The sequence below is a fragment of the Rhinopithecus roxellana genome, chromosome 9, assembly GCF_007565055.1.
Source record: "Rhinopithecus roxellana isolate Shanxi Qingling chromosome 9, ASM756505v1, whole genome shotgun sequence".
Lineage (NCBI taxonomy): Eukaryota > Metazoa > Chordata > Mammalia > Primates > Cercopithecidae > Rhinopithecus > Rhinopithecus roxellana.
The window spans coordinates 66,114,896-66,127,058 of record NC_044557.1 but is presented as its reverse complement, the minus strand read 5'-3'; the positions used below and the strand labels follow the sequence as shown (position 1 = coordinate 66,127,058).

General features: G+C 42.5%; 1 protein-coding gene across 1 annotated transcript in view; it reads left to right on the top strand.

Annotated features, from left to right (window-relative positions):
• Positions 1–10,455: 10,455 nt before the first annotated feature.
• NCALD (neurocalcin delta) overlaps positions 10,456–12,163 on the top strand; it is a 478,271-nt gene continuing 476,563 nt past the window's right edge. Inside the window, exon 1 of the mRNA XM_030937324.1 lies at positions 10,456–10,553. The gene's annotated coding sequence lies outside the window, so the exon portion shown is untranslated. The remainder of the gene's footprint in view (positions 10,554–12,163) is intronic.

Below are 12,163 nucleotides of genomic sequence, written 5' to 3'. Positions count from 1 at the left end.
ACTGAAGGGGAAAGAAGAGATCTAAAGGGAAATTCCAAAGTCTTAATTAAGATGTCAGGCTTAAGTTATCTCAAAGGGAGTCTACAAATTCTGAGGTTTCATAAGAGGAAGACTCTTCTGTGGGCAAAATTCAGAAAAGATTGGCTTTTAGGTGGCTATGTGGGGTGTAGCTTTGATCTAAGGCACCATGGATTCAGTTAGAGCTCAGCGTGAAGATCTCTCCTTCAAGCAAGTGCATACGAATATTAGAGCATTTTCCCTGCAATGTAACATAGGTTTATGTGTGAGTCTCTCTCAGTAGACCTTATGGTTGGTGAAGTATGTACTAAGCTTTGATTCCTATAGATAGAGGGCCCTAAATTATGCATATCATACAGAAAACAGAAGAACTGTTTGGGCTGAATAAAGGAGCTTGTCTCATAGAATTTAAGATCCAGAAGGGAGCAAAGAAGCCTTCTACATTGGTGGGCTCCAAATCTATCTGAATAACAGAATTGTCTATGGGGTGGGTGAGGGTACTTTTCATTAATAAGAATACTAACTCTAAAACACAGAGAAGATACATCCCCTTACTCTCTCCAAGAGAGGCAACTCAAAGTACCCACCTAACCAGTCTATCCAGGGACAGATCTCCGGTATAGGGACTTGAAATTTTGTGGCCCAGGCAATCTCTCTTGCTTCACCATCACGCCCACTCCATGCTTCCAGGTGATTCTGATGAGATTTTGGGCCAACTGTTTTCAAACCTCTGCTAAATGGCATGTTCAATTTAGAGAGCATATAAAAAGCAGCTGGGAACTTTTTCTACTGATCAGCCCCCCTCCCTAAGCCTTTTCTCCTGTTACAGAGGTTTTGGTATGCCATCCGGAAAGGAAAATGCCTCAAACATACTTTGCTACTCTAAGTGTGATTCCTGGGCAAGAAATATCAGCATCACCTGGGAACTTGTTAGAAATGCAAATATCAGGCCCAAATCCAGAGGTAATGAATTACCACCTGCAGTATAACAAGACACCCAGGTGATTCTATGGATCTAAAGACTGAGAAGCATTATTTTAGACTAGAGTGATCAGGAGTGTATAGTTTGAAAATGCTTTTTTATATTTACATGTTTTTTTGAAAACAGCATTATTGAGCTATATTTCACATGCCAAACAATTCACCCATTTAAAGTGTGTTATTCAGTGACTTTTAATACATTCAGAGTTGTGCAATCATCACCACAATGCATTTTAGGACATTTTCATCTCCCCATCAGGAAACCTAATAGCCACAGCTATTATTCTCCATTTCCCCTTCATCCCTGCAACCCTAGGAAATTGCCAATTTACTTTCTGTCTCTATAGATTTGCCTGTCCTAGACATTCCATATAAATGGAATCATACAATATGTGATGTTTTGTGACTGGCTTCTTTCACTCAGCATAATGTTCTTAAGGTTCATCCATATTGTAACATGTATCAGTACTTCATTTTTTAATAGCCAGATTATATTCCATTGTATGGATATATCACATTTTTAAAAATCCATACGTTAGTTGATAGAAATTTAATTTGTTTTCACTTTTTGGCTATTATGAATAATGTTGCTGTGAACACTTATGTTCAAGTTTTTGTGTGGATATATGCTGTGATGGTTAATACTGGGTGTCAACTTGATTGGACTGAAGGATGTCTAGATAGCTGATAAAGTATTGTTTCTAGGTGTGTCTTTGAGGATGTTGCCAGAGACTGACATTTGAGTCAGTAGACTGGGAGAGGAAGATCCACACTCAATGTGGGCAGGCACCATCCAATCTGCTACCAGTGCAGCTAAAATGAAACAGGTGGAAGAAGGTGGGATAAGCTGTCTTGCTGAGTCTTTTGGCTTTCATCTTTTTCCCCATGCGGGGTGCTTCCTTCCCTCCCTCCTGCCCTTAGACATCAGACTTCAGGTTCTTTGGCCTTTGGGCTCTTGGACTTACACCAATGGTTTGCCGGGGGCTCTCAGACCTTTGGTCACAGACTGAAGGCTGCACTGTCAGCTTCCCTGCTTTTGAGGCTTTTGGACTCAGACTGAGCTACTACTGGCTTCTTTCTTCCCCAGCTTGCAGATGGCCTATTGCAGGACTTCTCCTTGTGATCATGTGAGTCAGTTTTTCTTAATAAACTCCCTTTCATATAGCTGATTAGTTCTGTCCCTCTGGAGCATCCTGATTAATACATATACTTTCATTTCTTTTTAAATACCTAGGAGTGGAATACTGGGTCATATTGTAACTCTATGCTTAACATTTTGAGGAACTAATAAATACTTTCGCAAAGTGGCTACGCCATTTTTCAATCTCACTAGCAATGTATGAGGGTTCTAAGTTTTCCTGGATGATGGCTAATCATATCACAAGGACACTTGGGTCTCAGAATGAATAATGCACAACACAAAGGTAAGTAAAACTCATTTACAACCACACACAAATAAAAATCCCTGACTAGGCAAGGCAATCATGAGCAAAAAGAACAAAGCTAGAGGCCTCACACTATCTGCTTTCAATCTATGCCACAAAGTAATAATTCAAACAGCAAGGTTCTGGCATAAAAATGGACACACTGATCAATGGAACAGAATGGGGAGCCAAAAATGAACCTATACATGTACTGTCAATTGATTTTTGACAAAGATGCTAAGAATACACAGGGGCAAAGGATAGTCCCTTCAATAAATGGAGTTAGGAAAAATGGATATACACATAAAGAAGAATTAAATTGGACCTTTATCTCATCCCATATACAAAAATCAACTCAAAAGGAATTAAAGACTTAAGCATAAGACTTGAAACTATAAAACTACTAGAAGAAAACATAGGAGAAAAACTATATGACATTGGTCTGGTCAATGAGTTTTTGGATTTGACCCCCAAAGTACAGGCAACCAAAGCAAAAATAAATGAATGGAATTGCAAGAAACGATAAAGCTTCTACACAGCCCAGGAAACAACAGTATGAAGAGAAAATCTATGGATTAGGAGGCAATATCTGAGAGCCGTACATCTATTAGAGATTAATATCTAAAATATATAAAGAACTCAAACAACTCAATAGCAAGAAGACAAATAATCTGATTTTGAAATGAGCAAGGGGCCTGAATAGACATTTCTCAAAAGAAGACATACAAATAGCCAACAGCAATATGAAAAAATGTTCAACATTGCTAATCATTAGGGAAATGCAAATTAAAACCACAGTGAGCTATCACCTTATACCTATCAGAATGGCTATTATCAAAAAGACAAAAAAAAAAGTATTGGCAAAGAAGTGAAAAAAAGGGGACCCTTGTACATTGTTGGTGGGAATATAAATTAGTACAATCATGGAAAACTATATGGAGTTTTCCTTTAAAATGAAAAATAGAATTACCATATAGCCCAGCAAACTCACTTCTGGGTATTTACCCAAAATATTTGAAATTAACTTGTTTAAGAGATGTTTGTACCCCCCATGTTCATTGCAGCACTATTCACAATAGCCAAAACATGAAATCAACCAAAATGCCCATCAACAGAGATGGATAAAGAAAATGTGCTATACAAATATACACATAATAGGATACTATACAGCCTTTAAAAAGAAGGAAATCCTGTCATTTATGAAAACATGGTTGGATTTGGAGAACATTATGCTAAGTGAAATATGCCAGGCACAGAAAGACGAAATCTGCATGTTCTCACTTACATGTAGAACCTAAAACAATCAAACTAATAAAAACAGAGAACTGAATGGTGGTTATCAAGGTTGAGGGTGGGAAGGGGGAAATGACAGTCAAAGAATATGAAGTCTTAGGAGGAATAAGTTTTTCTTTTGAGATCTATTATTGCATGTTGTGGCAAATATAGTTAATAATAGTGTATTATACATTTCAAAATTGCTAAGAGAGTAAATTTCAAATGTTCTCACCCCTAAAAATGATAAATATTTGAGGTAATGGATATGTTAATTAGTTTGATTTAATTGTTCTACATTGTATTCATAAATCATAATTCATAAATCACTTTGTATCCCATAGATATGTACAATTATAACTTGTCAATTTACAATAAAATTTTAAAAAGAATAACCAGAACTCTCATATATTGCTGTTGAATGCAACTTCGAAAACAGTTTGGCAGTTTCTTTTTTATTGATACACAATAATTTTACATATTTTTGGGGATTTTAATATAGGTATATGACATACAATGATCAAACCAGAATAATTGGGATATCCATCACCTCAAGCATTTATCATTTCTTTGTGTTGGGAACATTTCAAATCTTCTCTTCTAATGATTTTGAAATATACAATAAATTATTGTTAACTATAGTCACCCTACTGTGCTATCGAACACTGGAACTTATTACTTCTATCTAGCTGTGTTTTTGTACCCATTGACCAGCCTCCTTTCATACTGCTCCTCTTCCCAGCCTCTGGTAGTCACCATCTGCTCTCCACTTTTATGAGTTCGTTCGCTTTAGATTCCACATATAAGTGAGAACATGTGGTATTTGTCTTTCTGTGTCTGGTTTAGTTCACTTAGCATAATGTTCTCCAATTGCACCTACATTGCTACAAATGACAAGATTTCATTCCTTTTTTTTGGCTGAATAATATTTCATTGTGTATATATACCACATTTTCTTCATTCATCCATTGACAGACACTTGGGTCGATTCCATACCTTCGCTATTGTGAATGGTGTTGCAGTAAATATAGAAGTGTAAGTATCTCTTTGATATGCTGATTTTCTTTTTTTTTTTGGATATATACCCAGCAGCTGGATCATATGGTAGTTCTATTTTTTGTTTCTTGAGGAACCTCCATACAGTTTTCCATAGTGGTTGTACTAATGTATATATCTACCTGCAGTGTATTAGCATTCCCCTTTTCTCCCCATCCTTGTCAGCATCTGTTATTTTCTGTCTTTTTGATATACATAGTTTAGCTATATATATCATAGTTATACACTTACCATGGGATCTAGCAATGCCAGTCCTATGTATTTGACCAAATGTAATACTAACTTCTATTCACACAAAAAACTGTAGGCAACTATTTTAGTAGCTTTATTAATAATTGCCCCATACTGGAAATAATCTAACTTTCCTTCAACTGGTGAATGAATAATAACCTATGGTACATTCATACCATAAAAATAAATCATTGATGTACTTAACAACACAAATGAATAACACATGCTTTATGCTAAGTGAAGTCAGACTTGAAAGGCTACATACTATATGATTCATTGATCTGACGTTCTTGAAAAGAAAGAGCCACAGAGGCAAAGAACACATCAGTGATTGCCAGGGGCTAGGTTTAGGGCAAAGGCTTCACTACAATGGGCAGTAACATTATTGGAGGGGTGACAGTGCTCTGAATTCGGATAGAAGTGATGACTATTCAACTGTGCATCTATTAAAACCCGCAGAACTGTTTATTAAGAAAGTGAATTTTATTGTTTGTCAATTAAAAAAATAAATTTCAAAAGAGCCCTTAATGACTTTGCATGGTTCTTAGAATAAATTCCAACTGAGAATAAATTTTATGTTCTTGATCCCGAGTTGCAAAACGGTCTATGGTCTGGCCCTGACACTCTGTGACCTTGTTTTTTACTCTCCCTTTTGTCCACTGTATTAAACTCATTTTATGCATCCTGTAAGATTGATGATAATGCACCAGTTTGCTAGAGCGAACCTAGCAGTGGTCTGTACTGTCACTGCGTTCAGGAGGCCAGGTTGCTACTACTTCTGCTACTACTTTGGATTGAGGTGCTCACTGTGGCTGCTGCTCCCAGTCCCTCAGGGTGCTGTCACGTACAGCCAGCCCAGCAGTGCCTCACCTCCTGTCATATGCCTTGCCTTCCACCTTGGGACTTCCCTGATGTTGTCCAGGCAGCTACTTTGTGGCCACTCACAGGCAACCTAGGAGGGCTAAGTTAACTAATGGGAGACTAAGTTGACTAATGGGAGAAGGGAGCCTGCCAGTAAGTTTTCTCTCTTCCAACCACACCAGTAGCCTTCCTTCACTACCGACAGATGTTTGGAGCTTCAGAAGCATTACATTGCTTCTCTGAAGACCATAGATCAGTACCTCTCTCGGATCCCTCCTAAACTCTCAGCAATGCCCCCACACTGCCTCCTGACCAACCCATGGTGCTCCCGCAGACTCAAGTGGCAATGCCCAGCTACAGAATGCACTTCCTTGTGGTTGCTCTCCCTCTTCTCCTGACTCACTTCTCTTTCCTCTCAGTCCTACGCCCCTGTGGTTTCACTTCCTTATGTACTGTTCATGCCTAACCTTTTGCTCAGGCTCTACTTGCTGGGGAGTTCAGCCAAAGGCGCCCCCACCAAGCTCTAGCCACATCTGATTTCCTTGATTCCAGAATAAGCTGTGTATTTCCCCCAACCTACCCTCAAATAAGAGACTTTGCACTATGTTTCCTCTGCCTGGCTCCTTCCTCAGCTGTTCTGTCAATCATTCTATGTGAATATTGACATATGCACTCATCTAATATGTGTCTTATGTGCTCTATTTATTTTTCTCTCATTAAACTATAAGCCCCACAAGAGCATGAACCTGTCTTGTTTAGTGCTATATCCTGAGAGCCTAGAGCAGCTCTAAGCACATAGGAGGCCCTTAGAATGAATACTTGCCATTGTTGGACTGGCTAGTCTAAAATCTATACATTCAGTTGCTTGCTTGACACAAACTTGCCATTCAGTGCCCAAAGTTGACCAAATGAGGTGGTGAGAGAACTGTCCCAGCAAATGAGATCTCTTGAGGTGGGAGGCTCTGACCGTAGACTTACTGCCAGTTGTCTCAGTGTTCCCAGTTTCCAATACCACACTGTTGAAAGAGCGCTTAAAAAAGCAGGGCCCAGCCAGGAGTGGTGGGTCACACCTGGAATCCCAGTACTTTGGGAGGTCAAGGCGGGTGGATCACCTGGGGTCAGGAATGTAAGACCAGCCTGGACAACATGGTGAAACCGCATCTCTACTAAAAATACAAAATTACCTGGGCGTGGTGGCAGGTGCTTGTAATCCCAGCTACTCAGGAAGCTGAGGCAGGAGAATTACTTGAACCTGGGAGGCAGAGGTTGCAGTGGGCCGAGCCAAGATCACGCCATTGAACTCCAGCCTGGGCAACAAGAGTGAAACTCTGTCTTTAAAAAAAAAAAAAAAAAGGAGGGCCCAGCATTCAGGCATAAATCTTTATGTCCTTGAATTAGGCAAAGGCTTTTAGATACAACACTAAAAGTACAAGCCTCAAAAGAAAAGATAGATAATTTGTGTTTCATCAAAATGGAAAACTTTTATGCTTCAAAGAACACCACCAAGAAAATAAAAACACGACCCACAGATATGGAGGAAATACTGACAAATCATAGATCTGATAAGGTACTTACATCCAGAATACATAAAAAAACTCACACCTGGATAATAAAATGATAAATAACCAAATTTAAAATGGGCAAAGGATCTGAGTAGACATTTCTGTGAAGAAGCTATATAAATGGCCAACATGAAAAGATGATCCACACCATGAGCCATTAGGAAAATGGAAATCAAATGTTATAAGATACCATTGTATGACAACACATGGAACATATGGGCACAGGGAGGGAACAACACACACCAGGGCCTGTTGAGGGGTGAGGGGCAAGGGGAGGGAGAGCATTAGGACAAATATTTAATGCATGTGGGGCTTAAAACCTAGATGACGGGTTGACAGGTGCAGCAAACCACCATGGCACATGTATACCTATGTAGCAAACCTGCACATTCTGCACATGCATCCCAGAACTTAAAGTAAAATAAAAAAAAAAAAGATACCATTGGACCTCTACTAGGATGGTATAATTTTTTTTCAGCAGCAAATAACAGGTGTTGGTGAGGATATGGAAGAAATCTGGAATTTTCATATAGTGCTGGTGGGAATGTAGAATGGTGCAGCTGGTATGGGAAAAGGTATGGCAATTTCTCAAAATTTTCAATGTGGAGTTACCATGAGATCTGGCAATTTTACTGCTAGGTATATATATATATATATATATATATATATATATATACCCAAGAAAAATGAAAATGTACATCCACAGAAAAACTTGAACACAAATGTTCACAGTAGCATTATCCATAATCGTAAAAAAGTGAACCTAAATGTCTGTCAACTGATAAATGGATAATCAAAGTATGATGGAGCTATACAATGACCTCTTATTTGTTCATGAAGAGGAACAAAGTACTGATGCATGCTACGACATGAGAGAGCCTTGATAACATTAAGCTGAGTGAAAGAAGCCAGTCACAAAGTCCTCATATTGTATTATTCCATTTATATAAAATGTCCAGAATTGGCAAATCTATATATAGAGAAGATAGGTAAGTGGTCACTGGAAGTTGAGGAAAGAAGGGAGTGAGTGCTAACAGGTATGGGATTTCTTTATGGGGTGATGAAAATCAGTTCTCAAATTGGTTATGGTAATAGTTTGTACAACTAACTGTGCATACGCAAAAAACATTAAATTGCATAATTTGAGTGAATAGTATGATGTGTGAATTATACCTCAGCAAAACTGTTTCTTTCTTTTTTTTTTTTAATAGTACAGATCATTAAAGAAAAGTCACATCAATAAAGAAAAGTAGATAAAGTGGACTTTAAAATCACCTCTCTCTCAGGTATACCACCCCAAGCACCTTCGTAACTGCTGCCTACGCACAGAGTCTGTCCAGACTGCAGGTGATGAACTGATGACCAGGGGACCACTTGTGGCCTACAGATTCTTTTTGCCTTGGCTTATAGAGCACATAAAATATTTAAAAAATAAGTTACTAATATTTTAAAATTAGAAGAGTTCGCATTAAATGTGAACTTCTGGCTTCTCTTGGGGATAGGGGGAACCAAACCAAAGTAAAAGAAAATACCCCGACTTGATGGCCACACCGGACCTTCTTTTCCCATGTAGAAAAATGAGGCCGCTTTTTTCAGGGCCATTGTGCCATTCTCAGTTTGTCTCTGTATAACCATCTAAGTTACTTCTTTGTCACCTGCTTTTATCCCTTAGGGACATTTGAGTTTGCAACACCTGTGCAGACCTTTCACTGCATCAAATCTGCCTGGTTTTGGGTCCTGTTGCCTGAGGCCTTGCTTGATGATTGGCTAATCCCATGGTGGTTTCCAACCCTGGCTGCACATCAGAGTCTCCTGGGGCCCATGTGAAAAAAATACCCATACAAAGCTGGACATTCCTGAACCCCAAATTTTTTTTAACAATTAGATTAGACTCTCTTGGGGTGGGGCCTAGTATTAAGAAAAAAGAAAAAAACAAAAAACCAAAAAATCCAACTTTCCAACGCAAGCAAAGGTTTTAGTATTTGATAATGGTTTAACGGCCTCTCAGATAATTTTTGTCTTTCAATTGAAAGCAACCAGTAGAGCTAGGAAAGGGTGCTTTTGATTAGATCAACCTTTTACTTGATGTTTAAATCAGAGTTGGCAGCTGTCTGGACCTCAATGGAACTGTCCTTTCTATAACCAGTCATGTTAAAAGATTTTGCAAACATTATAACAAGGAAGGCCAGGTCACGGTGCCTTTGCAGCCTTGTTATTTGTAACCACCAACTTTTTAAATTGATGCAGTTGAGTTGCTCTTGAGACATTCTGCGGGTTCTGGAAATGTCACCGGGGTTGACAGCACAAGGAGTTAGTTACTGTGACTTTTTGAGAGGCCATGAGTGGACGACACAGCAAGGCAGGAAACAGGTGCTGGCAGCCAGCAGGCACTCGATAAATATTGGGTGAATGAATGGACAAGACATTTCGCTTCTCATTATCTCCACACGAGATGAAAAATTTGAGGGGAAGAAGGAAGGGCAGGAGAGGGGCCCCTTAGATGTCTTCCTCCGGATTTTTTGTTAAGCCTTTCCTAGACAATTTACAGAAGGTTTCGGGTAGAGAAAGCACTGCTTAGAAAAAAGCAGCCCCCTCCCACCTTGTGGGCATGAAGAGTACAGAGGAGACCACCTGAGAAGCTTTTCAACTGCCTTCCAAGGCTCCCTTGAACTTCACTGAGGAACAGTAGGGACCCCAGACCCCCACTCAAATAGAAGTTTCGAAGGAGGTGCTCTAGGCTGAATCTGACCTCCGGTGACCCAAGGAGGCAAACAGATGGCACCCTTCGGAAAGTAGCAGTGCAGGCTGGCTAGAGGCCTGGGCGGTGAGCTAGGACTATGGGGCACAGTGGGGACACGCCTGGTGGCTGTACCAGGGCAAGGCGGGGGCGTCCACTGCACCTGCAAATCCCGCGCCTCATCTTGGCCCCCTTGCATCCCCGCGGTCAAGCCCACCCCGCAGAGGCTGCCTGCAGGGCTGCAGTGGAGAGGGGGTCTGCGGCCAAGAGGAGGGAGGCGGCGAGCCAGGCTGGGGAGGGGGGCGCGGCTGGCGACGGTGCTGTCCAGGGGGAGGCGGGCTGAGGGAAGGCGCTGCCGCTGCTGCCGCCGCCTCGCTCGAAGCGACACAGACGCCGGGAGCGGCCGAGGCGGTGAGTCGCAGCGCCTTCCCTCCGCTTCTCGGGAGCCAGAGCGGAGTCAGAGTTGCAGCCGGGGCGGGTGTGCCGGGGGCGGCGGCCCCGGGAGCGGCTGCTGTGGGGACCCATGCGTTCCGGGCGCCGCGGGCGCAGGGGTGGGTTCGAGGAGCGCTCGGTCCTGGGAACCTGGTTCCAGCAGCTCCCTCCTGGGTGCAGTTCACCCTGTCAATTCCTCTGTCATTCCCCCAGTGCCTCTGAGGGAAAACAAAACAAAATCACAGACCCCGAGGGTGGGCGGCGGAAAAGGAGAGAGCAACTTTGCAGAGGGCCGCGCAGAGACGCGTGGGGCCGGCGGGATGGGGCGGGAAGGGGCGCGCTGGGCGGAAGGGGGCGTTGGTGAGCCTGGCGGCCCGGGGACATCTGGAGCATCCCGCCCCGGAGTCCGGGGCGGGGGTCCGGGACATCCGCTGGATCCCGGGCCTGCGGAGTCTGCCGGGAAAGGCCGCAGGAGGCGGGTGCGGGGCGTGGGCGTCTGGGGAGGGGGTCGAGGGAGAGGCCGAAAGGCGCTGGTTGAACCTGGACGAGGAAACAGTCTGCGTTTCGGACTCAAGACCTGAAAGATTCGTGTCCCTTGCCCTCGAGGACTCGGGAAGGGTGTGCTGGGGAGATGTGTTTGAGTGTTTTTCAGTGCATACCGATTTATTTTTAGCTCCCAGAGAAGCAGGATGTGCAAAGTGGGTTGTATCAGCCTGGGAGGGGCAGGAGGTCTCCCTGTCCGCAGGAAATACACAAGTTTTTTTTTTTTTTTTCTAATGCTGCAGATGCTTGCTTTAACTTTTGTGCATGGAGAAAGAATGCCATTTGGCTCTCTGCAGAGCTCCTGCCAGGGTTAGTTTCTTCCTGCCGGTCTGTCGGAGGCTGCAGGCGAGGCGGCTGTGTGTGCTTCTGTGCTTACACGCTAGCCTCGCAAGAAGGTCTATGTTCTGTTCCGTAGGGCAGCTACCGTGAAACACAGAAGTAGGCTGCCAAGGTCTCACTCTCTCAGAAGGAAACCACACAAGCTCGCTCAAAGTTTTCCCAGTTCTGGCTGATTTGAAAATAATAAACCTAAGCCACTGTATTACCAAGAGCGGAGTTTGCTGTCAGGGGTTTCTCAGACCTGATTGGAAATGCCTGTGAAGTTTTTCACTCCAATTGGGAGATCCCTGTGTTTTATGGCCAAAGGCCGTGATGCAAAGACTGCAAAGGAGAGGGGGTGTGGTGTGATGGTGGGAGTATGGGTATTTGCCCTAGCGGGGCAAGGACAGATCTGGGGAGGAGCTTCAGGGGAGGAGGCTGGAAAAACTGAAATTCACATGGTTACCTACCCAAGTCAGATGTCTGGAAATTGTCCTGAAGTCTCCCCTGTCTCAACCATTCAGTGTCCAGTCCTTAAGACCCTCTGTCTGTAACTGTACTAGGAGAGTTGCCAATATGGACATTAGGAGTGTGGGCTCTGCAGCCAGACAGCCGGATTTAAGCTGTGGCTCATTCATCAATAGCTCCTGGATCTTGGGGTCCTTACTTAACCTCTACTGAGTTTTCTGATCTGAGGCATGAGGTTGATAATAGATAACAAAACTATC